Consider the following 16372-nt stretch of genomic DNA (forward strand, 5'->3'; position numbering starts at 1 on the left):
ACGTCTATGTGAACTGTTTCAAATGGTCGAGAAGGCGGCGGTACAATTTTAAACTCTGGGCGTATGGGATTACGGTCGTATTTTGCGGAGTTACAGATTGGGCATATGCTTATGTAATTAACTATATCATGTTTCATTTTAGGCCAGAAATACCTTTGGGATAAGGACATATATGTTTCATTTATTCCGCGGTGGTTGGTTTTACCTTCATGATATTTTCTAATCGTGTCCTGTTGGGTTAAATAATCTCTAATATTTTCAACTTACCGTATAATTAACAAGTAATAATTTCATAGATGAGCTTCGAAAAGTGTTTTGGATAATAGGTACTATACTCAACATTTTTCCTAAGGGTTCGACGAGTATAGCAGTACGTATTTTCGGATCTACATATTTTTTAATTATGGCGATAATTTCTTGTTGAAGGCTGTTCTCAGTAATTTATACAGAGACGCGCGAAAAATTCTCAAAAGGTCTATTAAGGACGGGTTTAGTTGAGGGTGAGTTATTTGTGATTTTTATTAGGATTTGCTTTCGAAACAAGTTAAGAGGGTCTTCACTTATGGGGATGTCAAGTATTGGACTTTCGCGACTAGTATGTTTTGTACCTTCCTGATTTATATCAGCGCTTTCGTCAGTGCTGTAGGCTCTTAAAGTTGGTGCAGTATCAGTCGATGAAAGGCTAATAAGAGGTCGCTCGTCAGGACATGTCACAGTCGATTCGGAGTCAGATAAATTAACTACTAATGATCCTACCGACTGCGCCAATTATATTTCACCCGCCGGTGCACTCCAAAAAAAACCAATTTAATAATAAACTAATTTATTATAATTACAAATTAATAGAGTGATCTCAAGCGCGATGCTTACAAGAATGAATTCTTAAAACTAAGTACTATATCTAGCGTCGCCGGTGGCGTCCTTCGTCAGCAGAAATCCTATATTGTTAGGTGCAGGGCTGGCACATAACTAACTATTCCCTTTTGTGTTCTTATAGTTACATAGGTTTATTTGTGTGTGTGATTTGTTCTTGGATATAGCCATATCTCATTGTCTGTTGGATATATCTTTTGTGAATTCATGGATTGCAATAGTGATAACTCTGATGTCTTATCTCTGGAATCGTCCGATTGTGACTCCTTCCATAGTATAGACTCTTCCACGCCTCCCCTACCTGATTTCTTATCCTCTATTTTCCAAAACTTGTCTAAGTACTTTAACGTTATACCCATTAGCTCTCAAAGTGTTCCAGCTCATCACACAGATCTGCTCGCGTTGGCTTCTAACTTCCTGCTGTCGCTTTCTCATACCATCACCTTCTCTATCTCTCATTTAATGCGAAGCCACCCAAGCAGAAACCGACAGTGGTTATGCGTCGCAGCTATGGTGGAATCGATCATGAGAGCCTGCTTAGTGATGCGTTCAAATTTGACTGGAGTGGTCTATACGACTTAGCCTTCCTCGATGACAAGGTGCTCAAGCTGTTCACCTATTCTATCACAAACCTCTATGATAAGCACGCCCCAGTGAGACGTGTTAAACTTAAACATTTCTCTGATTATATAAAAAGTTTGATTCACAAAAAAACAGAGCCAAAGCTAAAATGAGAGCTGCCAAATCTGATGCAGAGCGCGAAAAATATAAAGTAGTTCGTAATCGTTGTAACACTCGCTGTCGTGATGCTCAAAGACAACATATTCACGATTCAATATCCAATGGCGACACCACGGAAATCTGGAAGTTCCTCAAAAACTTGGGGATTGGCAGAGCGGCACAGAATAATATTTCTTCAGCTCATTCATTCATTCATTGATATAGACAATCTTTACTCTCACTTTCCTCTTACTCCTTACTACCCATGATAAATCTTCTCTTGAGAAGACACTCAATAATCTAGCATCTCTTCCTCTCCTCTTCTTTTTGTATATGTCATTCAGTATTTGCTATTCTTGAATCTGTAAGATTAGCTTTGTAGTTTTAGTTAGTTATTAATATTGTTTTTTTTATTTTCTCTAGATTAAGGTTCTATAGATTAATATAAATATATTTTGTTTTTTATATAACTTCTGGTTATGCACTTCTTGCACTCATCATTTTTTTATTTATTGTTTTCTTTTCTTACTAGGGTTGCCTGGAAGAGATCGCTTGTTAGCGATAAGGCCGCCCGTTGCATCCCTTGTAATTTATATGTATTGTGTTATTTGTGTTTCTTTCTAGCCACGAAGTATGAATAAATAAAAAAATATTATCACAGCAAACTAGTATTTCTAATTCCCAGTTGGGGCGTTGAAACTGTTATCCGATAATGTCCCCATATTTTGTGGGATCGGTACATAAATAATGTAAATAATAAAAATAATTAGCCGAGCTGATTACGATACTTTATACGCAGTCATGGTAATAATAAAAATCGATTTTTTACGTCAAATAAAAAGTTGCTTTTTCCTAGGTGATATCATGATTCTTGTAAATCATGAGTTAGCCATTTTTTAGCGAAGTTAAGGGTTGTTTTATGTGAAAATATTCTAATCTAGGACAATCTATATATATGTGGTAAGTGTATAAGTTAATATTTATAAATACAGCATTTTTTTACGATAAATTCATATCCATAAGCATTAGGATCAGTCAAATAGAACTTTGTTATTGTTACAGAAGACCCGTTTTCTTGCACTTTAAACCTCTATTTCAATAAATAAATTATGCAAGCAATTAAAAAATACTTAATACAATATCTATAGATGGCGAAGAAAGAACGACCATGAAACGACCAACTGGTTTCTCGTCGTTGGTCACTGTCTCTCTTTTTCAATACCCAAGAAATGATGTGGAATTTACGAAATCTATAACATTTCCTATATGGGCTGCTGAGATAAACGAAGAGTCTAGTAAATAGATAATCTAAGGTAATGAAATATAATTTTTATCTCAGAACCAATTTATCGATATGTCAGTCACAGTGATTAAATAGATATTATACATAATGACTGGTCATTATATATAATAACAAAACTGACTAGACAATATGATAAATTAATCACTTCATCCGGATATTATTTATAATAGCGGGTCAAAGTTAGCCAAAGTAATAAATACGGTCTAACTGACTTGTTACACCTCCCGAGTCACATCTTGGCGGCCAACGATTTCAGCACTGCAACTGTACTGGAGAATGCGTTTCTAATGGGTGTAAATGTAAAAAGTCAAACCAATGTAGAATTATTATCTATGGCAATGTCATTTTAATTCTTAATTTATACCTTAACAGTACCTACTTGTTTTATTACATTATCCAAGTCTTTGAAGATATTATATAAAATTGCTAGTTAATGTGATTAATTCCGTGTCAATTATCACTTTATCTAAATTGAGTAGACATTATAAATAATGGCTAGATAATATACATAATATCCAGATTAATTACTTTGGCTGTAACAGATACACTTGTTGGTGCATAGCGCCTACACATATTGATAAGCAACTGCGCAGCAGATGTCATATCTACAAGCGGAACAAGGCGTCTATTATTTTTTATAATTAATTTGTCATTCCGATAACACCTCTGTACCAGTAACCATCATTTTTCATTTGCAATCTTGCAAATGCAATGCTTTTTTCTTATGATAAGTTATTCTTAACTATCCTTTTATCCTGCCTATACAACACTCTTGATCATGTCTTGTCTCCAGCGGATTCATCCTGTTTTATAAATAGGTATACTAAAATTATAAATGTAATAATTTCACAGTTCCAAATGTTCAAAAACTTCTGGTTGTATTTTTCTGCCTTTGAAGAAGAATATCACATTTTTATCAATGACAAGAACGCTGGATATAGAAAAACACAATAGTGCAGATATTTTCAAATAAGTAATTGAATTTCAATTTATAATAAATGATATAATAAATTGGCGGTTCTTATATCTTTATAAATATTGATTAAGTTTTGGATAAAAACATTATTCTGTTTTACACTTAGTATGAAATACCATCATAATGTATATGATCATTTAAGTACTTATTAAGCTTTCTATTTTTTTTTTGTTCATAACAATTACTTTTTCTAAACTGATTAGAAGATAGATTTTCTTTCTTTTTTTTGACGTTCATAAGTGTACATTATGTTACCTATATGAATAAATGCTTTTTGATTTGATTGATTGATTGAGATATTAAAATAAATAAATATATTTGTCTACGAAATGAAGTAGTATGAAATAGATTAGCTCTATGTGAGGCTGGGTTTGATTAGTTTTCATTACACTTAAGTTTGCGTTTGTATTACTGAAAGTTATTTTGTAGTGTGTTAAAAGTTGATTATTAACATTAAATTAAGTTGTGTCGCTTATTATGCTGTTCTTTTATTATAACCTATACAGTAACACAGCATATAGGTATATTTTTAATTTCTGCTTAGCCATGTAATTTAAGGTTATTACGTTTCTATTAGGCAGTCATTAAATAAATAGTAGATTAAATCAATCATTTTATTAATAGAATGTTATTAGATAAAATTTTTTTTTTATAAAGTACACACAATTATCTTAAACAGAGAGAGTAATACAACTTTTCATATAAAAACAATTGTTGTCTAAACAGCACTCAAAATTGATTTGTAGACTCAGTTTAATACCTATATCTTCTTTTCAATCATCCCTCCTCGTTCTTGATGACTAACGCTGATGGCTGTAATACAATTGTTATCTGACTTACGCGATAGGTGGGACTGAGCGCTATCCGCGTTAGTCGAATTCGCATAAGTCGGGGTACAATTTTCCATATAAAGTCATACAAAGTATGTTTAATTGGGACTGGAGACTAATAGAGAATAATAGATAATATTGTTACGAGCTAGGGGATCGGATAGAAACTGCCGTCGATTTATTCAAGGGTTTATTTTAATAAAATCTACGAGGAATTCGTTTACACTAATATCTTGAAGTTACGCACAGAAAAGCACTAATAACACACACAATTAAACACTGTCACTAATCACTTAAAACACTCAGTACTTTATCACTGGTTCGCACTTATTCGCACTTTTTCTCTTCGCTGTTTATCGCTTGGAATCGCATTCAAAACTGAACTGAGTGGTCGCGTTTTGGCTCGCTTATATATCCCTGGGAAGAATCTCGAACGATGTTTCCGATGTTTACGAGAACTTTCTAGGCGGGAGCGCTACTGAGTATCGATCGCCTAATTCTAGAACGCGCGTACTTGCTATCTCTTTCGCTCACTGCTACGTGCTTGTCGTACGACGTTCTAGAGTTCTCTGTCTAGCTTCGAGAAGGTTCTTATCTTTTCTCTCTTTCGCGTATCAAACAGTGCTTGTCCCACACCTAGAAAATTCGTTCTAGAATATTCCTTCATCAAAGGGTTATAACCAGGCCTGAAAACGCCTGAAAACGGGTCTGCTGAAAAGTGTACCATTCATCTATACGTGTTCTGAAACCGACTGAAAAAATGTTTCAGCCTCCTGAAAACTACGGCAACATTATGTAAATTTTGATTTTCTAATATGTGATTGACCCTCTCCTGAAACGGTCATAAATCATATTTCAGCCTGTTGAAAAGTTCTCTAAGTAGTGGAAAAATCTAAAAACATTGCAGTTGACCCGTCTTCGTAACACTACCCTCTCCTTAAGACATGCTCGTCCCGAGCATCATTACTTCCTTTATAGGGCGCCAATCGATTTATGTGAACGACTTTCGGTTTGCTCCTTAAACCACTCATTTTCTTTATCCGGTAAGTAACGTCATTAATCTTCGTGACTATCGTGTATGGACCGTCCCAGTCGGCTTGAAGCTTTGGTGATTTTCCTTTGCGTTTTGTCGGGTTATGGAGCCATACCTGCGAGCCTTCTTTAAATTCTATGTGATTCGTCTTCCTGTCATACCTTATCTTCGTAGTCTCACTTATTTTGCTCTGTGATGCTCGTACGTGTTCATGGATTTCATACAGTCTATTACGCAGTTCCGCCGCATATTCTGTAACAGTCTCCGGGGTGTCAGGTGGTCGTCCAGTTACAATATCCGCTGGTAATCTAAGTTGTCTCCCAAACATGGCTAAAGCAGGTGTAACGTTCGTTGTTTCATGAACCGCAGACCGGTAAGACATTAAAAATAACGGAATATACTTGTCCCAGTCCTTTTGTTGGCTGTCCACCAATTTTGCCAAATGCCTTTCCAAGGTTTGATTAAAACGTTCCACCATTCCATCTGACTGTGGGTGATATGGAGTAGTCCGCGTCTTATGAATTCCCATTAACCGGCATACTTCTTGAAACAGTTGAGACTCAAAATTTCTACCCTGATCACTGTGCATCTCCAAGGGTACTCCAAATCTAGAGAATACGTCATTTACAAGTATCTCAGCTACTGTAGCTGCCTCTTGATTAGGAATAGCGAATACTTCGGGCCACTTTGTAAAATAATCCATAACAACCATGATGTACTTATTTCCTTTTTCTGTTAATGGAAATGGTCCGGCTATGTCAACTGCTATCCTCTCCCATGGTGCTCCGACATTGTATTGCTTCATACTCGCTCTAGTTCTCGTCTGTGGGCCTTTAACAGCTTTACATTTCCGAATCCAGTCTTCTACATCTTCGCGGCAATGTATCCAATAAAATCTCTCTTTAATTTTCAGAAGAGTCCTTTTCACTCCTAAGTGCCCGCCTGATGAGCCATCATGATGCATTTCCAATATGTTGCGAACCTTGGATCTTGGCACAACTAACTGCAGATGAGATGCATCCCCTCGAGTATTTTCCCATTTGCGACATAATACTCCATTGTGAAGAACTAAGCTATCCCATTGAGCCCAGTAACTCTTGGTCGTGGTGCTAGTAGATGCAACGTCATTCCATCGCGGCTTGATAGCTGAAGATTGCATCCAGTCCAGAATTGGTTTAATGTCAGAATCTTGTTGTTGCTCTTCCTGAATTAATTTCCCACACCAATCTGGACTAATGGTGTCTGTCCTTAGTATCCTTATATGGGCAACCTCCTCTACCTTCGTGTCTTGTACAATGTTTGCAATCGTCCTCACATGGCCTTCGAGACAATGCATCTGCGTTCCCGTGGGCTCTGCCCTTGCGATGTTCGGTAGCAAAGTCATACTCTTGCAGTTGTTCGATCCATCGAGCCACTTGTCCTTCCGGATTCTTGAACTGAAGTAGCCATTTTAATGCAGCATGATCTGTTCTAAGACGGAACTTCCGACCTAACAAGTATTTGCTGAAGTGCTGCAGCGTCTTCACAACAGCCAGTAGTTCCCTCCGAGTGACACAGTAGTTCCGTTCTAGTTTCGACAACGACTTGCTGAAGTAGGCTATTACTTGCTCGTGCTCACCATTTACTTGTGATAGTACACCTCCAATGCCAATTCCACTGGCATCTGTATCTACCACAAATTCGCCATCTGGATCCGGGTAGCCTAGTATCGGAGTCTCACATAGGTGGTTCTTGAGCTCATTGAACGCATCTTCGCACTCTTTGTCCCATGTGAATCGCCTCTTTTCTTCGGTGAGTCTGTGAAGTGGTTTTGCAATATCCGCGAAATTTTTCACGAACCGTCGGTAGTAAGAACATAAGCCTAAGAAAGCGCGGACTTCAGTTTTATCTTTAGGTACTGGCCACTCCTTTACCGCAACTATCTTATTGGGGTCTGTTCGAACACCATCCTGCGATATAATGTGACCCAAGTAGCTGACTTCTCTTTTGAAAAATAAACATTTCTTAGCACTAAGTTTCAGGTTGGCTTCCTGCAGTCTGGTGAGCACCCGTTGAAGATTCCGTATGTGATCATCGAAGTCTTTCCCAACGATGACTACATCATCCAAGTACACTAAGCAGGCTTCTCCTATCAGCCCTGACAGTACTTTCTCCATTAGTCTTTCGAAAGTGGCAGGTGCATTGCAAAGCCCAAACGGCATAACTTTAAATTGCCATAGTCCTTTTCCAGTTGAGAACGCTGTCTTCTCTTTATGACTTGGGTCTATCTCCACTTGCCAGTAGCCACTTTTCAAGTCTAAAGTTGTAAACCATTTGGCCCCACTTAAAGTATCCAAGGTGTCATCTATTCTAGGTAAGGGATAACTGTCCTTCTTCGTGATATCATTAAGACGACGGTAGTCGACGCAGAACCTCAAACTGTTATCCTTTTTCTTGACTAAAACTACTGGAGAACACCAAGGGCTAGAAGATGATTCAATGACATTATGGTTTGACATTTCCGCAATCATCTTGTCTATATTCTTTTCATATGCGACAGGTACTCGTCGCGGTCGCAAACGTATTGGTGATTCACTTCCAGTCTCAATTTGATGTTTGACTACTCCTGTTCTTCCTAAATCTCCATCGTGTGTAGCAAACATGTTTGAAAATGTATTCAATAGTTTCTTTGCTTTCGCAATTTCTTCTTTCGTCAAAGTTTCCTTACAGTCCTCCAATACTGCTTGAACTATCTCGCGTTGTTTACTGACTGTATCATCTGCAGTGATAGCTCTATAGACGTCGTACCCACTTTTCAACGTGTTGCCCTTTAGAGAAACTACCTCATCTCTACACTTGAATGTGCCGTTCTTCAGATCAATCTTACAGTTCATGAAGTCTAAACCGATAATACAGTCATCCACAATGTCAGCAATTACCACCTTGTGTCTGTATGATCTCCCACCAATCTTGAAGGTAGCGATACCTTCTCCTCGAACGGTTATGTGCTGGCCAGTAGCTGTAAGGAGCTGTACATTTCCACCAGAAAGACTTTTGTAAAATGATTTCAGAAGTTGGTATCTGATAACTGTCCGGGAAGCTCCAGTATCAAGGGTTAACTCACACCTAGTTCCGTTAACTTCTCCGTCGATGACAATGGTATTCCCATCCTGAGTTTGAGAGATCATAACTTTTGGGGCCTTCCTTACAGATCCGGCCAGCACCCGCCCCGTGGTCCTGGCTTCTATTCGTTTCCCTGCCGCTGTTCAGCGGCAGTCACATCCACTTCTTCGGGCTGCCCACGTCTTGTCTTCATTTCACTTTGGAGATTTCTCTTAGGGCATGAAAACCTCATATGCCCTACTTCTCCACAGAGGTAACAAGTGGGTCCACGTTGGGAAGTACGTTTTTCCGTGACAACCCTAATACGGTTAGGTCGAGAATCCTTGCAAAATGTTTCCACTTCCAACGCATGGGCAAGAGCATTCTTGAGGTCCTTATGATGTCCTAGGTTCACAGCCATTCGAATTTCACGGTCACGAATACCGTCGACGAAAGCTTGAACCAGCATCTTGTCTGCAACGTCTGGCGAGGATGCGTAGGCTTTCCTAACCAGCGTCTCTATTTCTACTCCCCATTTTTGCAAGATTTCATTTGATTGCTGTATCCTATCCTTTAATTGAGCCCTATAGACGTGCTCTAAGTGTGCATCTCCGTACCGTGATTCCAGGGCATCCAGCAGTTGCTTCAACGTCACTTTACCTGTCTTGGTATCTAGTATGGTGAGGGCTTCATCTCGCAGTCCCATAATAAGGGCGGTGACAGCTTGATCGTCATTCCACCCGTTTGACTCTACTACAGTCTCAAACTGTACCTTGTACGCGCCCCAAGAAGATTTACCATCAAAGGGAGGCACTTTTAGATTTCCAGGTGGTGCTACAGACGTTACGACACCCGTGGTCTTCAAGCACTGCATTTCATGTTCCAATCCGAGAATCCGTTTGTCCTGTTTCGCTAGCTTGCTATCCACGTCAGATTCCAAATTTTCAATTTTTTTATCAACTTCTTGTTTAAGATCTCCTAATTTTTCTCCTATATGACGAGCCTGTTCCTCCATCATACGACGTGTCTGAGCCTGTTCTTCCACCATTTGGCGTGTCTGTTCCTCTTGACGTCGTGCCTGTTCTTCCATCATTTGTCGAACTTGTTCCTCCTGATGCCGGGCCTGTTCCTCCTGACGGCGTGCCTGCTCCTCCTGACGGCGTGCCTGTTCTTCCATCATTTGGCGCAGAGCAAGAAGGATGTTGGCGTCGCTGCTTTCGCCCATTCCGCGGTTCGCATCGAAACTCTGTCTCCGGGCGGCGTCGCGTGCTGCTTGTGCCCTGGTCTGCACTCCCTCCGCAGCTGAAGACTCTGCTACAAACTCCTCTTGACTCTCCCTTGGAGTAATTGGCATTTTTCTATCCCCAATTCTGACACCAAAATGTTACGAGCTAGGGGATCGGATAGAAACTGCCGTCGATTTATTCAAGGGTTTATTTTAATAAAATCTACGAGGAATTCGTTTACACTAATATCTTGAAGTTACGCACAGAAAAGCACTAATGACACACACAATTAAACACTGTCACTAATCACTTAAAACACTCAGTACTTTATCACTGGTTCGCACTTATTCGCACTTTTTCTCTTCGCTGTTTATCGCTTGGAATCGCATTCAAAACTGAACTGAGTGGTCGCGTTTTGGCTCGCTTATATATCCCTGGGAAGAATCTCGAACGATGTTTCCGATGTTTACGAGAACTTTCTAGGCGGGAGCGCTACTGAGTAGCGATCGCCTAATTCTAGAACGCGCGTACTTGCTATCTCTTTCGCACACTGCTACGTGCTTGTCGTACGACGTTCTCTGTCTAGCTTCGAGAAGGTTCTTATCTTTTCTCTCTTTCGCGTATCAAACAGTGCTTGTCCCACACCTAGAAAATTCGTTCTAGAATATTCCTTCATCAAAGGGTTATAACCAGGCCTGAAAACGCCTGAAAACGGGTCTGCTGAAAAGTGTACCATTCATCTATACGTGTTCTGAAACCGACTGAAAAAATGTTTCAGCCTCCTGAAAACTACGGCAACATTATGTAAATTTTGATTTTCTAATATGTGATTGACCCTCTCCTGAAACGGTCATAAATCATATTTCAGCCTGCTGAAAAGTTCTCTAAGTAGTGGAAAAATCTAAAAACATTGCAGTTGACCCGTCTTCGTAACAATATGACAAACTATATTAATAGAGTGTATAAACGCAATCCGACATTATTTTGATGTAGAAGGTGTCATCCATTGATATACAAAAAACCCAAGATGCACACTCAACGTCTAAAAAACTTCCACAAAAAATGAGCGCAACATTCTAAATTGTGCGCTCATTTCAAATAGTCTCGCTTCGCTCGCGGCAGGGAGCAGACGTTAAAAATGTCAAAGTGTTCTGTGAGAAATTGTAAAAATATTATGTAAAGAAGGCTAATAAAGGATGGGATATAGTATTTTCGGTAAGTAAAAAACTTTATTGATTTGTTTTTGTTGTTTTTATAACTGATTAAACAAGCAATGTGTGAGATTTATTTATTTTTTCTAAAAACTTCATTCAACGCACAAACTTCTATACGGCCAACTTTAATCGCTGCTTGTTCAGTGTTAGAACAACGCATAACAGTCTCCTTTTTATTTTAGTCGCATTATAAAAATTACCCTGTTCTAATAAGTGGAGTCGATTATATTTATTTGTGTTTTTTTATAAATAAATTTATGTATTATTGAACTTTTTTATGTATAGTTTTTGACAAATATATTTACGCTATATAAAGTGTAGGTCAGGAGGTAGCCAATTTAACATTTTTTTTTAATGTTTGTAAATATTTTGATATTGCTTACAGATTGAAATACCGGATGATGGCGGTGATACTGAAGTGTGTCCTACGAGTTCAATGTTTAATTTAGAAATTGAAAAGAAATTCAAATCTCCTATCACTTCTCTAAGCACGGGGTCAGTTTTGAATACACCTCGAAAAGTTCGTATAATAAGCGAACTTCACAAATGACGCAAAAGGTAAGCAAGGAAAAAGTCATTAAAAACTTAAGGAAAAAGAATTCGAGACTTGTTAAAAATACTATTTCACTAAAGAATCCGTTAAATGTTTTAACAAAAAGGTTTAAATCGTTTTGAACCAAATATTTGAATAAACAATTTTAACAGTTATTATTTGTTTTTTTTTTGGTATACCCATAGCCTACCCAAAAACATATTTATGCACAAATAAAAGTATATTTATGTGATTAAAACACAATTTAACAAACTCTTAAAATACTAAATAGTAATGTATAATGAAAAAAAAGTCATGTTCGACTACACTCAATACCTTGTCCTACCGACCACGGTCGGTTGTCAAATTTTATTGCTGTAAGTACACTGCGTTGTAATAACAAATTTAAACAATTCGCGTAAGGTTCATTTTGCAATAATATATGCTTGTCACTTATAGAAAGAGACGGAAATAGTTTCGGGACACTTTCGAGCGTTACTTTTATTCGAGACTGTGCATCTTGGGTTTTTTGTATATCAATGGTGTCATCATATGTAACAAAGTCGCTTTCTTCTCCCGTATATCTTCCCGTAGCATCCTATTAATTTTTTTATTCCATGTCTTGTAACAAAAATGCGCTCTTTATTGGAGTCTATGCTTTCCAAAATTGTTAACCCTTTTTCAATCGAACTGAGGGCTTCTGTCAAGTTTCCAAGTGTCACTTGATCTTCTAATTGAACTGGATCCAAAGAATCATGATTATCAATTTCTTCCCCTTGTTCACGCATTGATATGAGCTCATCAATTGTGAGCTCCTCATTGTGTGAATCCACCAGCTCTGGATCATCACTATCCTACACAGTTTACATCACTACACGTCTGTGCCTGTTGCAAGCTGAACGAACAGTGTTCACAACCTGAAGCCAGGCAACTATCGTACCAGAGGCCGAAAAATTATCGTACATGGATAAAAATTATCGTACAAGTCAGGAAAATGGATAAAATACTTTTAAAAATCATATGAAATTGATTTTGAAAATACTTTTAAAAATCATATGAAACATATGATATGTAGGAAATCATTTCCTACATATCATATGTAGGAAATGATTTATAGTTTAAATCTTGTAAACTTGTGTTTTTTAAATTGAAAAAATAATAATTCAAATTAAATGTTCGACGTATGGCAAGACTTGAGCTGGGAGTGGACGTCGGACGAGGGCACTTCGAGTGTCATGAACGTGCCAACATTTCGAATTTATATTAAACAACAGTAATAACCAATGAAAGAATTGCGCCATGAAGCAACGGCATGTGATCCTAATAAAATAATGAGCCAATAGATGGCACTAACACTAAAAATTATAATTATTATTGGGCTATCTGTGTAATCATCAAATGTTTCATGAGAACGGAAATTATCGTACAATCTGTGTACGATAGTCGCGTACCATCGTACATCGTACGTAGCTATGAAATTATCGTACATGTACGATAATTATCGTACGGTTGTGAACACTGAACAACAAAAATAACCAATGAAAGGATTGCGCCATAAAGCAACGGCATGTGATCCTAATAAAATAATGAGCCAATAGACGGCACTAACACTAAAAATTGTAATTATTATTGGGCTATCTGTGTAATCATCAAATGTTTCATAAGAACGGAAATTATCGAACAATCTGTGTACGATAGTCGCGTACCATCGTACATCGTACGTAGCTATGAAATTATCGTACATGTACGATAATTATCGTACGGTTGTGAACACTGTGAACGAATAATAATGCGATTGCGGGCGGCGATAGTCAGTAACAAACGCCGCCGCTTGACTTTGACTGCGCGGCGTTCAAAAAAAAAAAACGAATAGACGAGAAAATTAAGTCGGGGTATTACTGTAGTGAGATGTGGTATGTGACACAATAATATTGCATAGCAATTTAATTACTTACATTATTGTTTTATGTAAGTTATTATCAAGTTATTTTTTTAGCCAAATATTATTAAGAGTTTTATGGCAACACAAAGACACTATTTTGACATAATATTTGTTTAGTAGACATAATAGTCATTACTTCGGAAAAATCGGGTTAGAAAAGAAAATGAACTGAGAAAGCCAAATTATTAAAGCATATTACGTGGGGGGCGGCTAGAAAAGCCCAAGGTCAAATTGTCGACCAAAATAACCTTGTGCAGTTTACGCCATCTTGAAAAAAGGGTTAAATTCAGTTTTGTCATAAAAGTTGAGATATCTACAATTAAGATCCTTTACATTTTTCACGTATCGATCATCGTTATCAAGATATTGATAAAAAGACCCACAAGTTTGGGGAGAAAAATTGTTTTTCTCTATTTCCTTTTTTCTCGTCAAAGATATCGAAAAATGTCCGAAACAAAACTTCTAGAACGTGTTTATAGCTACAAATTCATTTTTTATTTTTCTGAGAAATTACGGCCTCTAGCGCGCCGCAAAGTCAGTAAGACGGTGCCCGGGTTCGATTTAACCGCTCGCACGGTTGTATCCACACGTAAAAATGGATGAATGGTTGTTCAGGGAATTATTGCTATACAAAATAAATTAATAAACCAGCCAAATTATGTATCAAACACGTCAAATTTATTAATTTATGAGCCGTTAAAGAGATTGTATATTATCATCGTTATGCCATGTAGTATATTATTTGTAGGAAACATTTTTTTAGGTCAATAAAAATAATTATCTATCTATAAGGGTTCGGGGATGTACTTATTATCGAAAGCGTTATAAACAATAAAAGAATGCTTGTAGGGTCATAAATTAATATTTATTAATGTAGAGAATATATTTTAAATTACAATTCTTGCTAGTTATTATCTAAATATCAAAAATAATTATTCATATTGTAACTATCAATAAATTATGGCAGTTGAAAAAAAAAATGGATGGATGGTTTTGGGTCGATTTCAAATGGGATTAAGAAAGTGTGTTTGCCAAATAACTTCTAAAATAAGTGACGTCATAAGATTCAAAAGATATTCATTCCATTTTATCACTAATCCTGTGCCTGTGACTGGTTCAGAAATAAAAATTACAAAACCCACTTAAATTTCGAGAGAATCCAAGAAAAAGACTATTTATTTCATTCGTGTCGTGAGTTTTTTCCCGGTTTTCTTACGAATACAAGGATTTAATAATTTACTACCGGGTAAAAAAGTACTTTTTTGTTTTTCAGCTATATACTTTAATACGCGTATCATCGCACAGGACATACAATTTTAATTACAACAATGTAGAAATATAATTTCACAATCATTAAATAGGCGATCACTTTTTTTCAATCATTAGTGTAGATAATATGTAGATAACATTAAAACAAAATCCTTTAGTGTTACCTCTTCCCCCATCCTAGTATGAAGCGGAGGCTCCAGTCGCACTGAAATGATCAAGGAGAGAGCACGAAGGCGTAACGTACGCCTTCGTGCTCTCTCCTTGAGGTCAGATATCAACATTTCTTTTAATTTCAGCGTTATAGACAAAACTGTAATCATTCGTGTTCACAGGAATATTACAACAAGAATTTTTCGTGGAAATTTACTTTATTGGTTGATGATCAGCTATATTTTACGCGGATATTTCATTTTATTCCGATAGCGTCTAGAACATTCCACGCCATCTTAATTTTGGATTTTTCGTCCAAAATTTCACTCGTGTCACTTCATTCTTGTCGATTTTTAAGTTATACTGATGATATAAATTTTTGCACGAATGAAATGGTGTTTCTCATGAACGTTTTTTTTTACCTTCATGAACGTTTATTAGATATTGATGCGTTGAACTGTGTCTTTCATCATGGTTTTTGAAGTAAAGTAAGTAGATTTCCTTTGCGGTATTTTTTAATAATTAATACGTTTTTATATTATGCAACATGGTTATGTGAAATTACGTCGTTATTTATTTATAAAGTGACGGGCGGCCCAGAACGGCTGAAGGGGTGCAAGTGGATGACATTGACTATAAAAAATATACAGTTTAGTTTGTTTATATATTCGATTAATAAATCACTTTATGTAAAATATATGAAGGTGGATACTGAGTCTCGAGGATGGTAAGCAGTAGACATACCGTCATTGAGCTCGTTGTAATCAGCTCTCCTCTTCCCCTCCGGCGCCGCACAGTTTAGACGTGTTTTAAGTGAAAGTGCAGTTTAAATAATATTATTTATTTCCAAAATTTAAATAAATTTGGCATCAAAATTGTGTAACGACACCCGGCTCACATGAAACGTTGGGAGGTTTAGTTTTTCGTTGAGACACGCAAAAATTGTCTCCGTTAAGTGCTGTGATCCTGGTACCGTGCCTCCATCAGACGACCGTAAGCCCCTCCACCGGTGCGTTAGCCCCTCCCACACTGCTCTGTCCCTCTTTGCGCATACGCAAATCAGCTTACGCAATACGGGAAGGACGCTCGCCAATCAGGGCTGCTACACTTGTTGCTGACATCTTTATCTGTTCCAACGAATTTTGAACCTTAGCTTTGACAACTGAAGTACATAATGAAAAAATCTTCTCCAACACAAGGAAATATTCAGTTGGAACGCGATG

This window comes from Pieris rapae, chromosome W (genome assembly GCF_905147795.1).
Source record: "Pieris rapae chromosome W, ilPieRapa1.1, whole genome shotgun sequence".
NCBI lineage: Eukaryota > Metazoa > Arthropoda > Insecta > Lepidoptera > Pieridae > Pieris > Pieris rapae.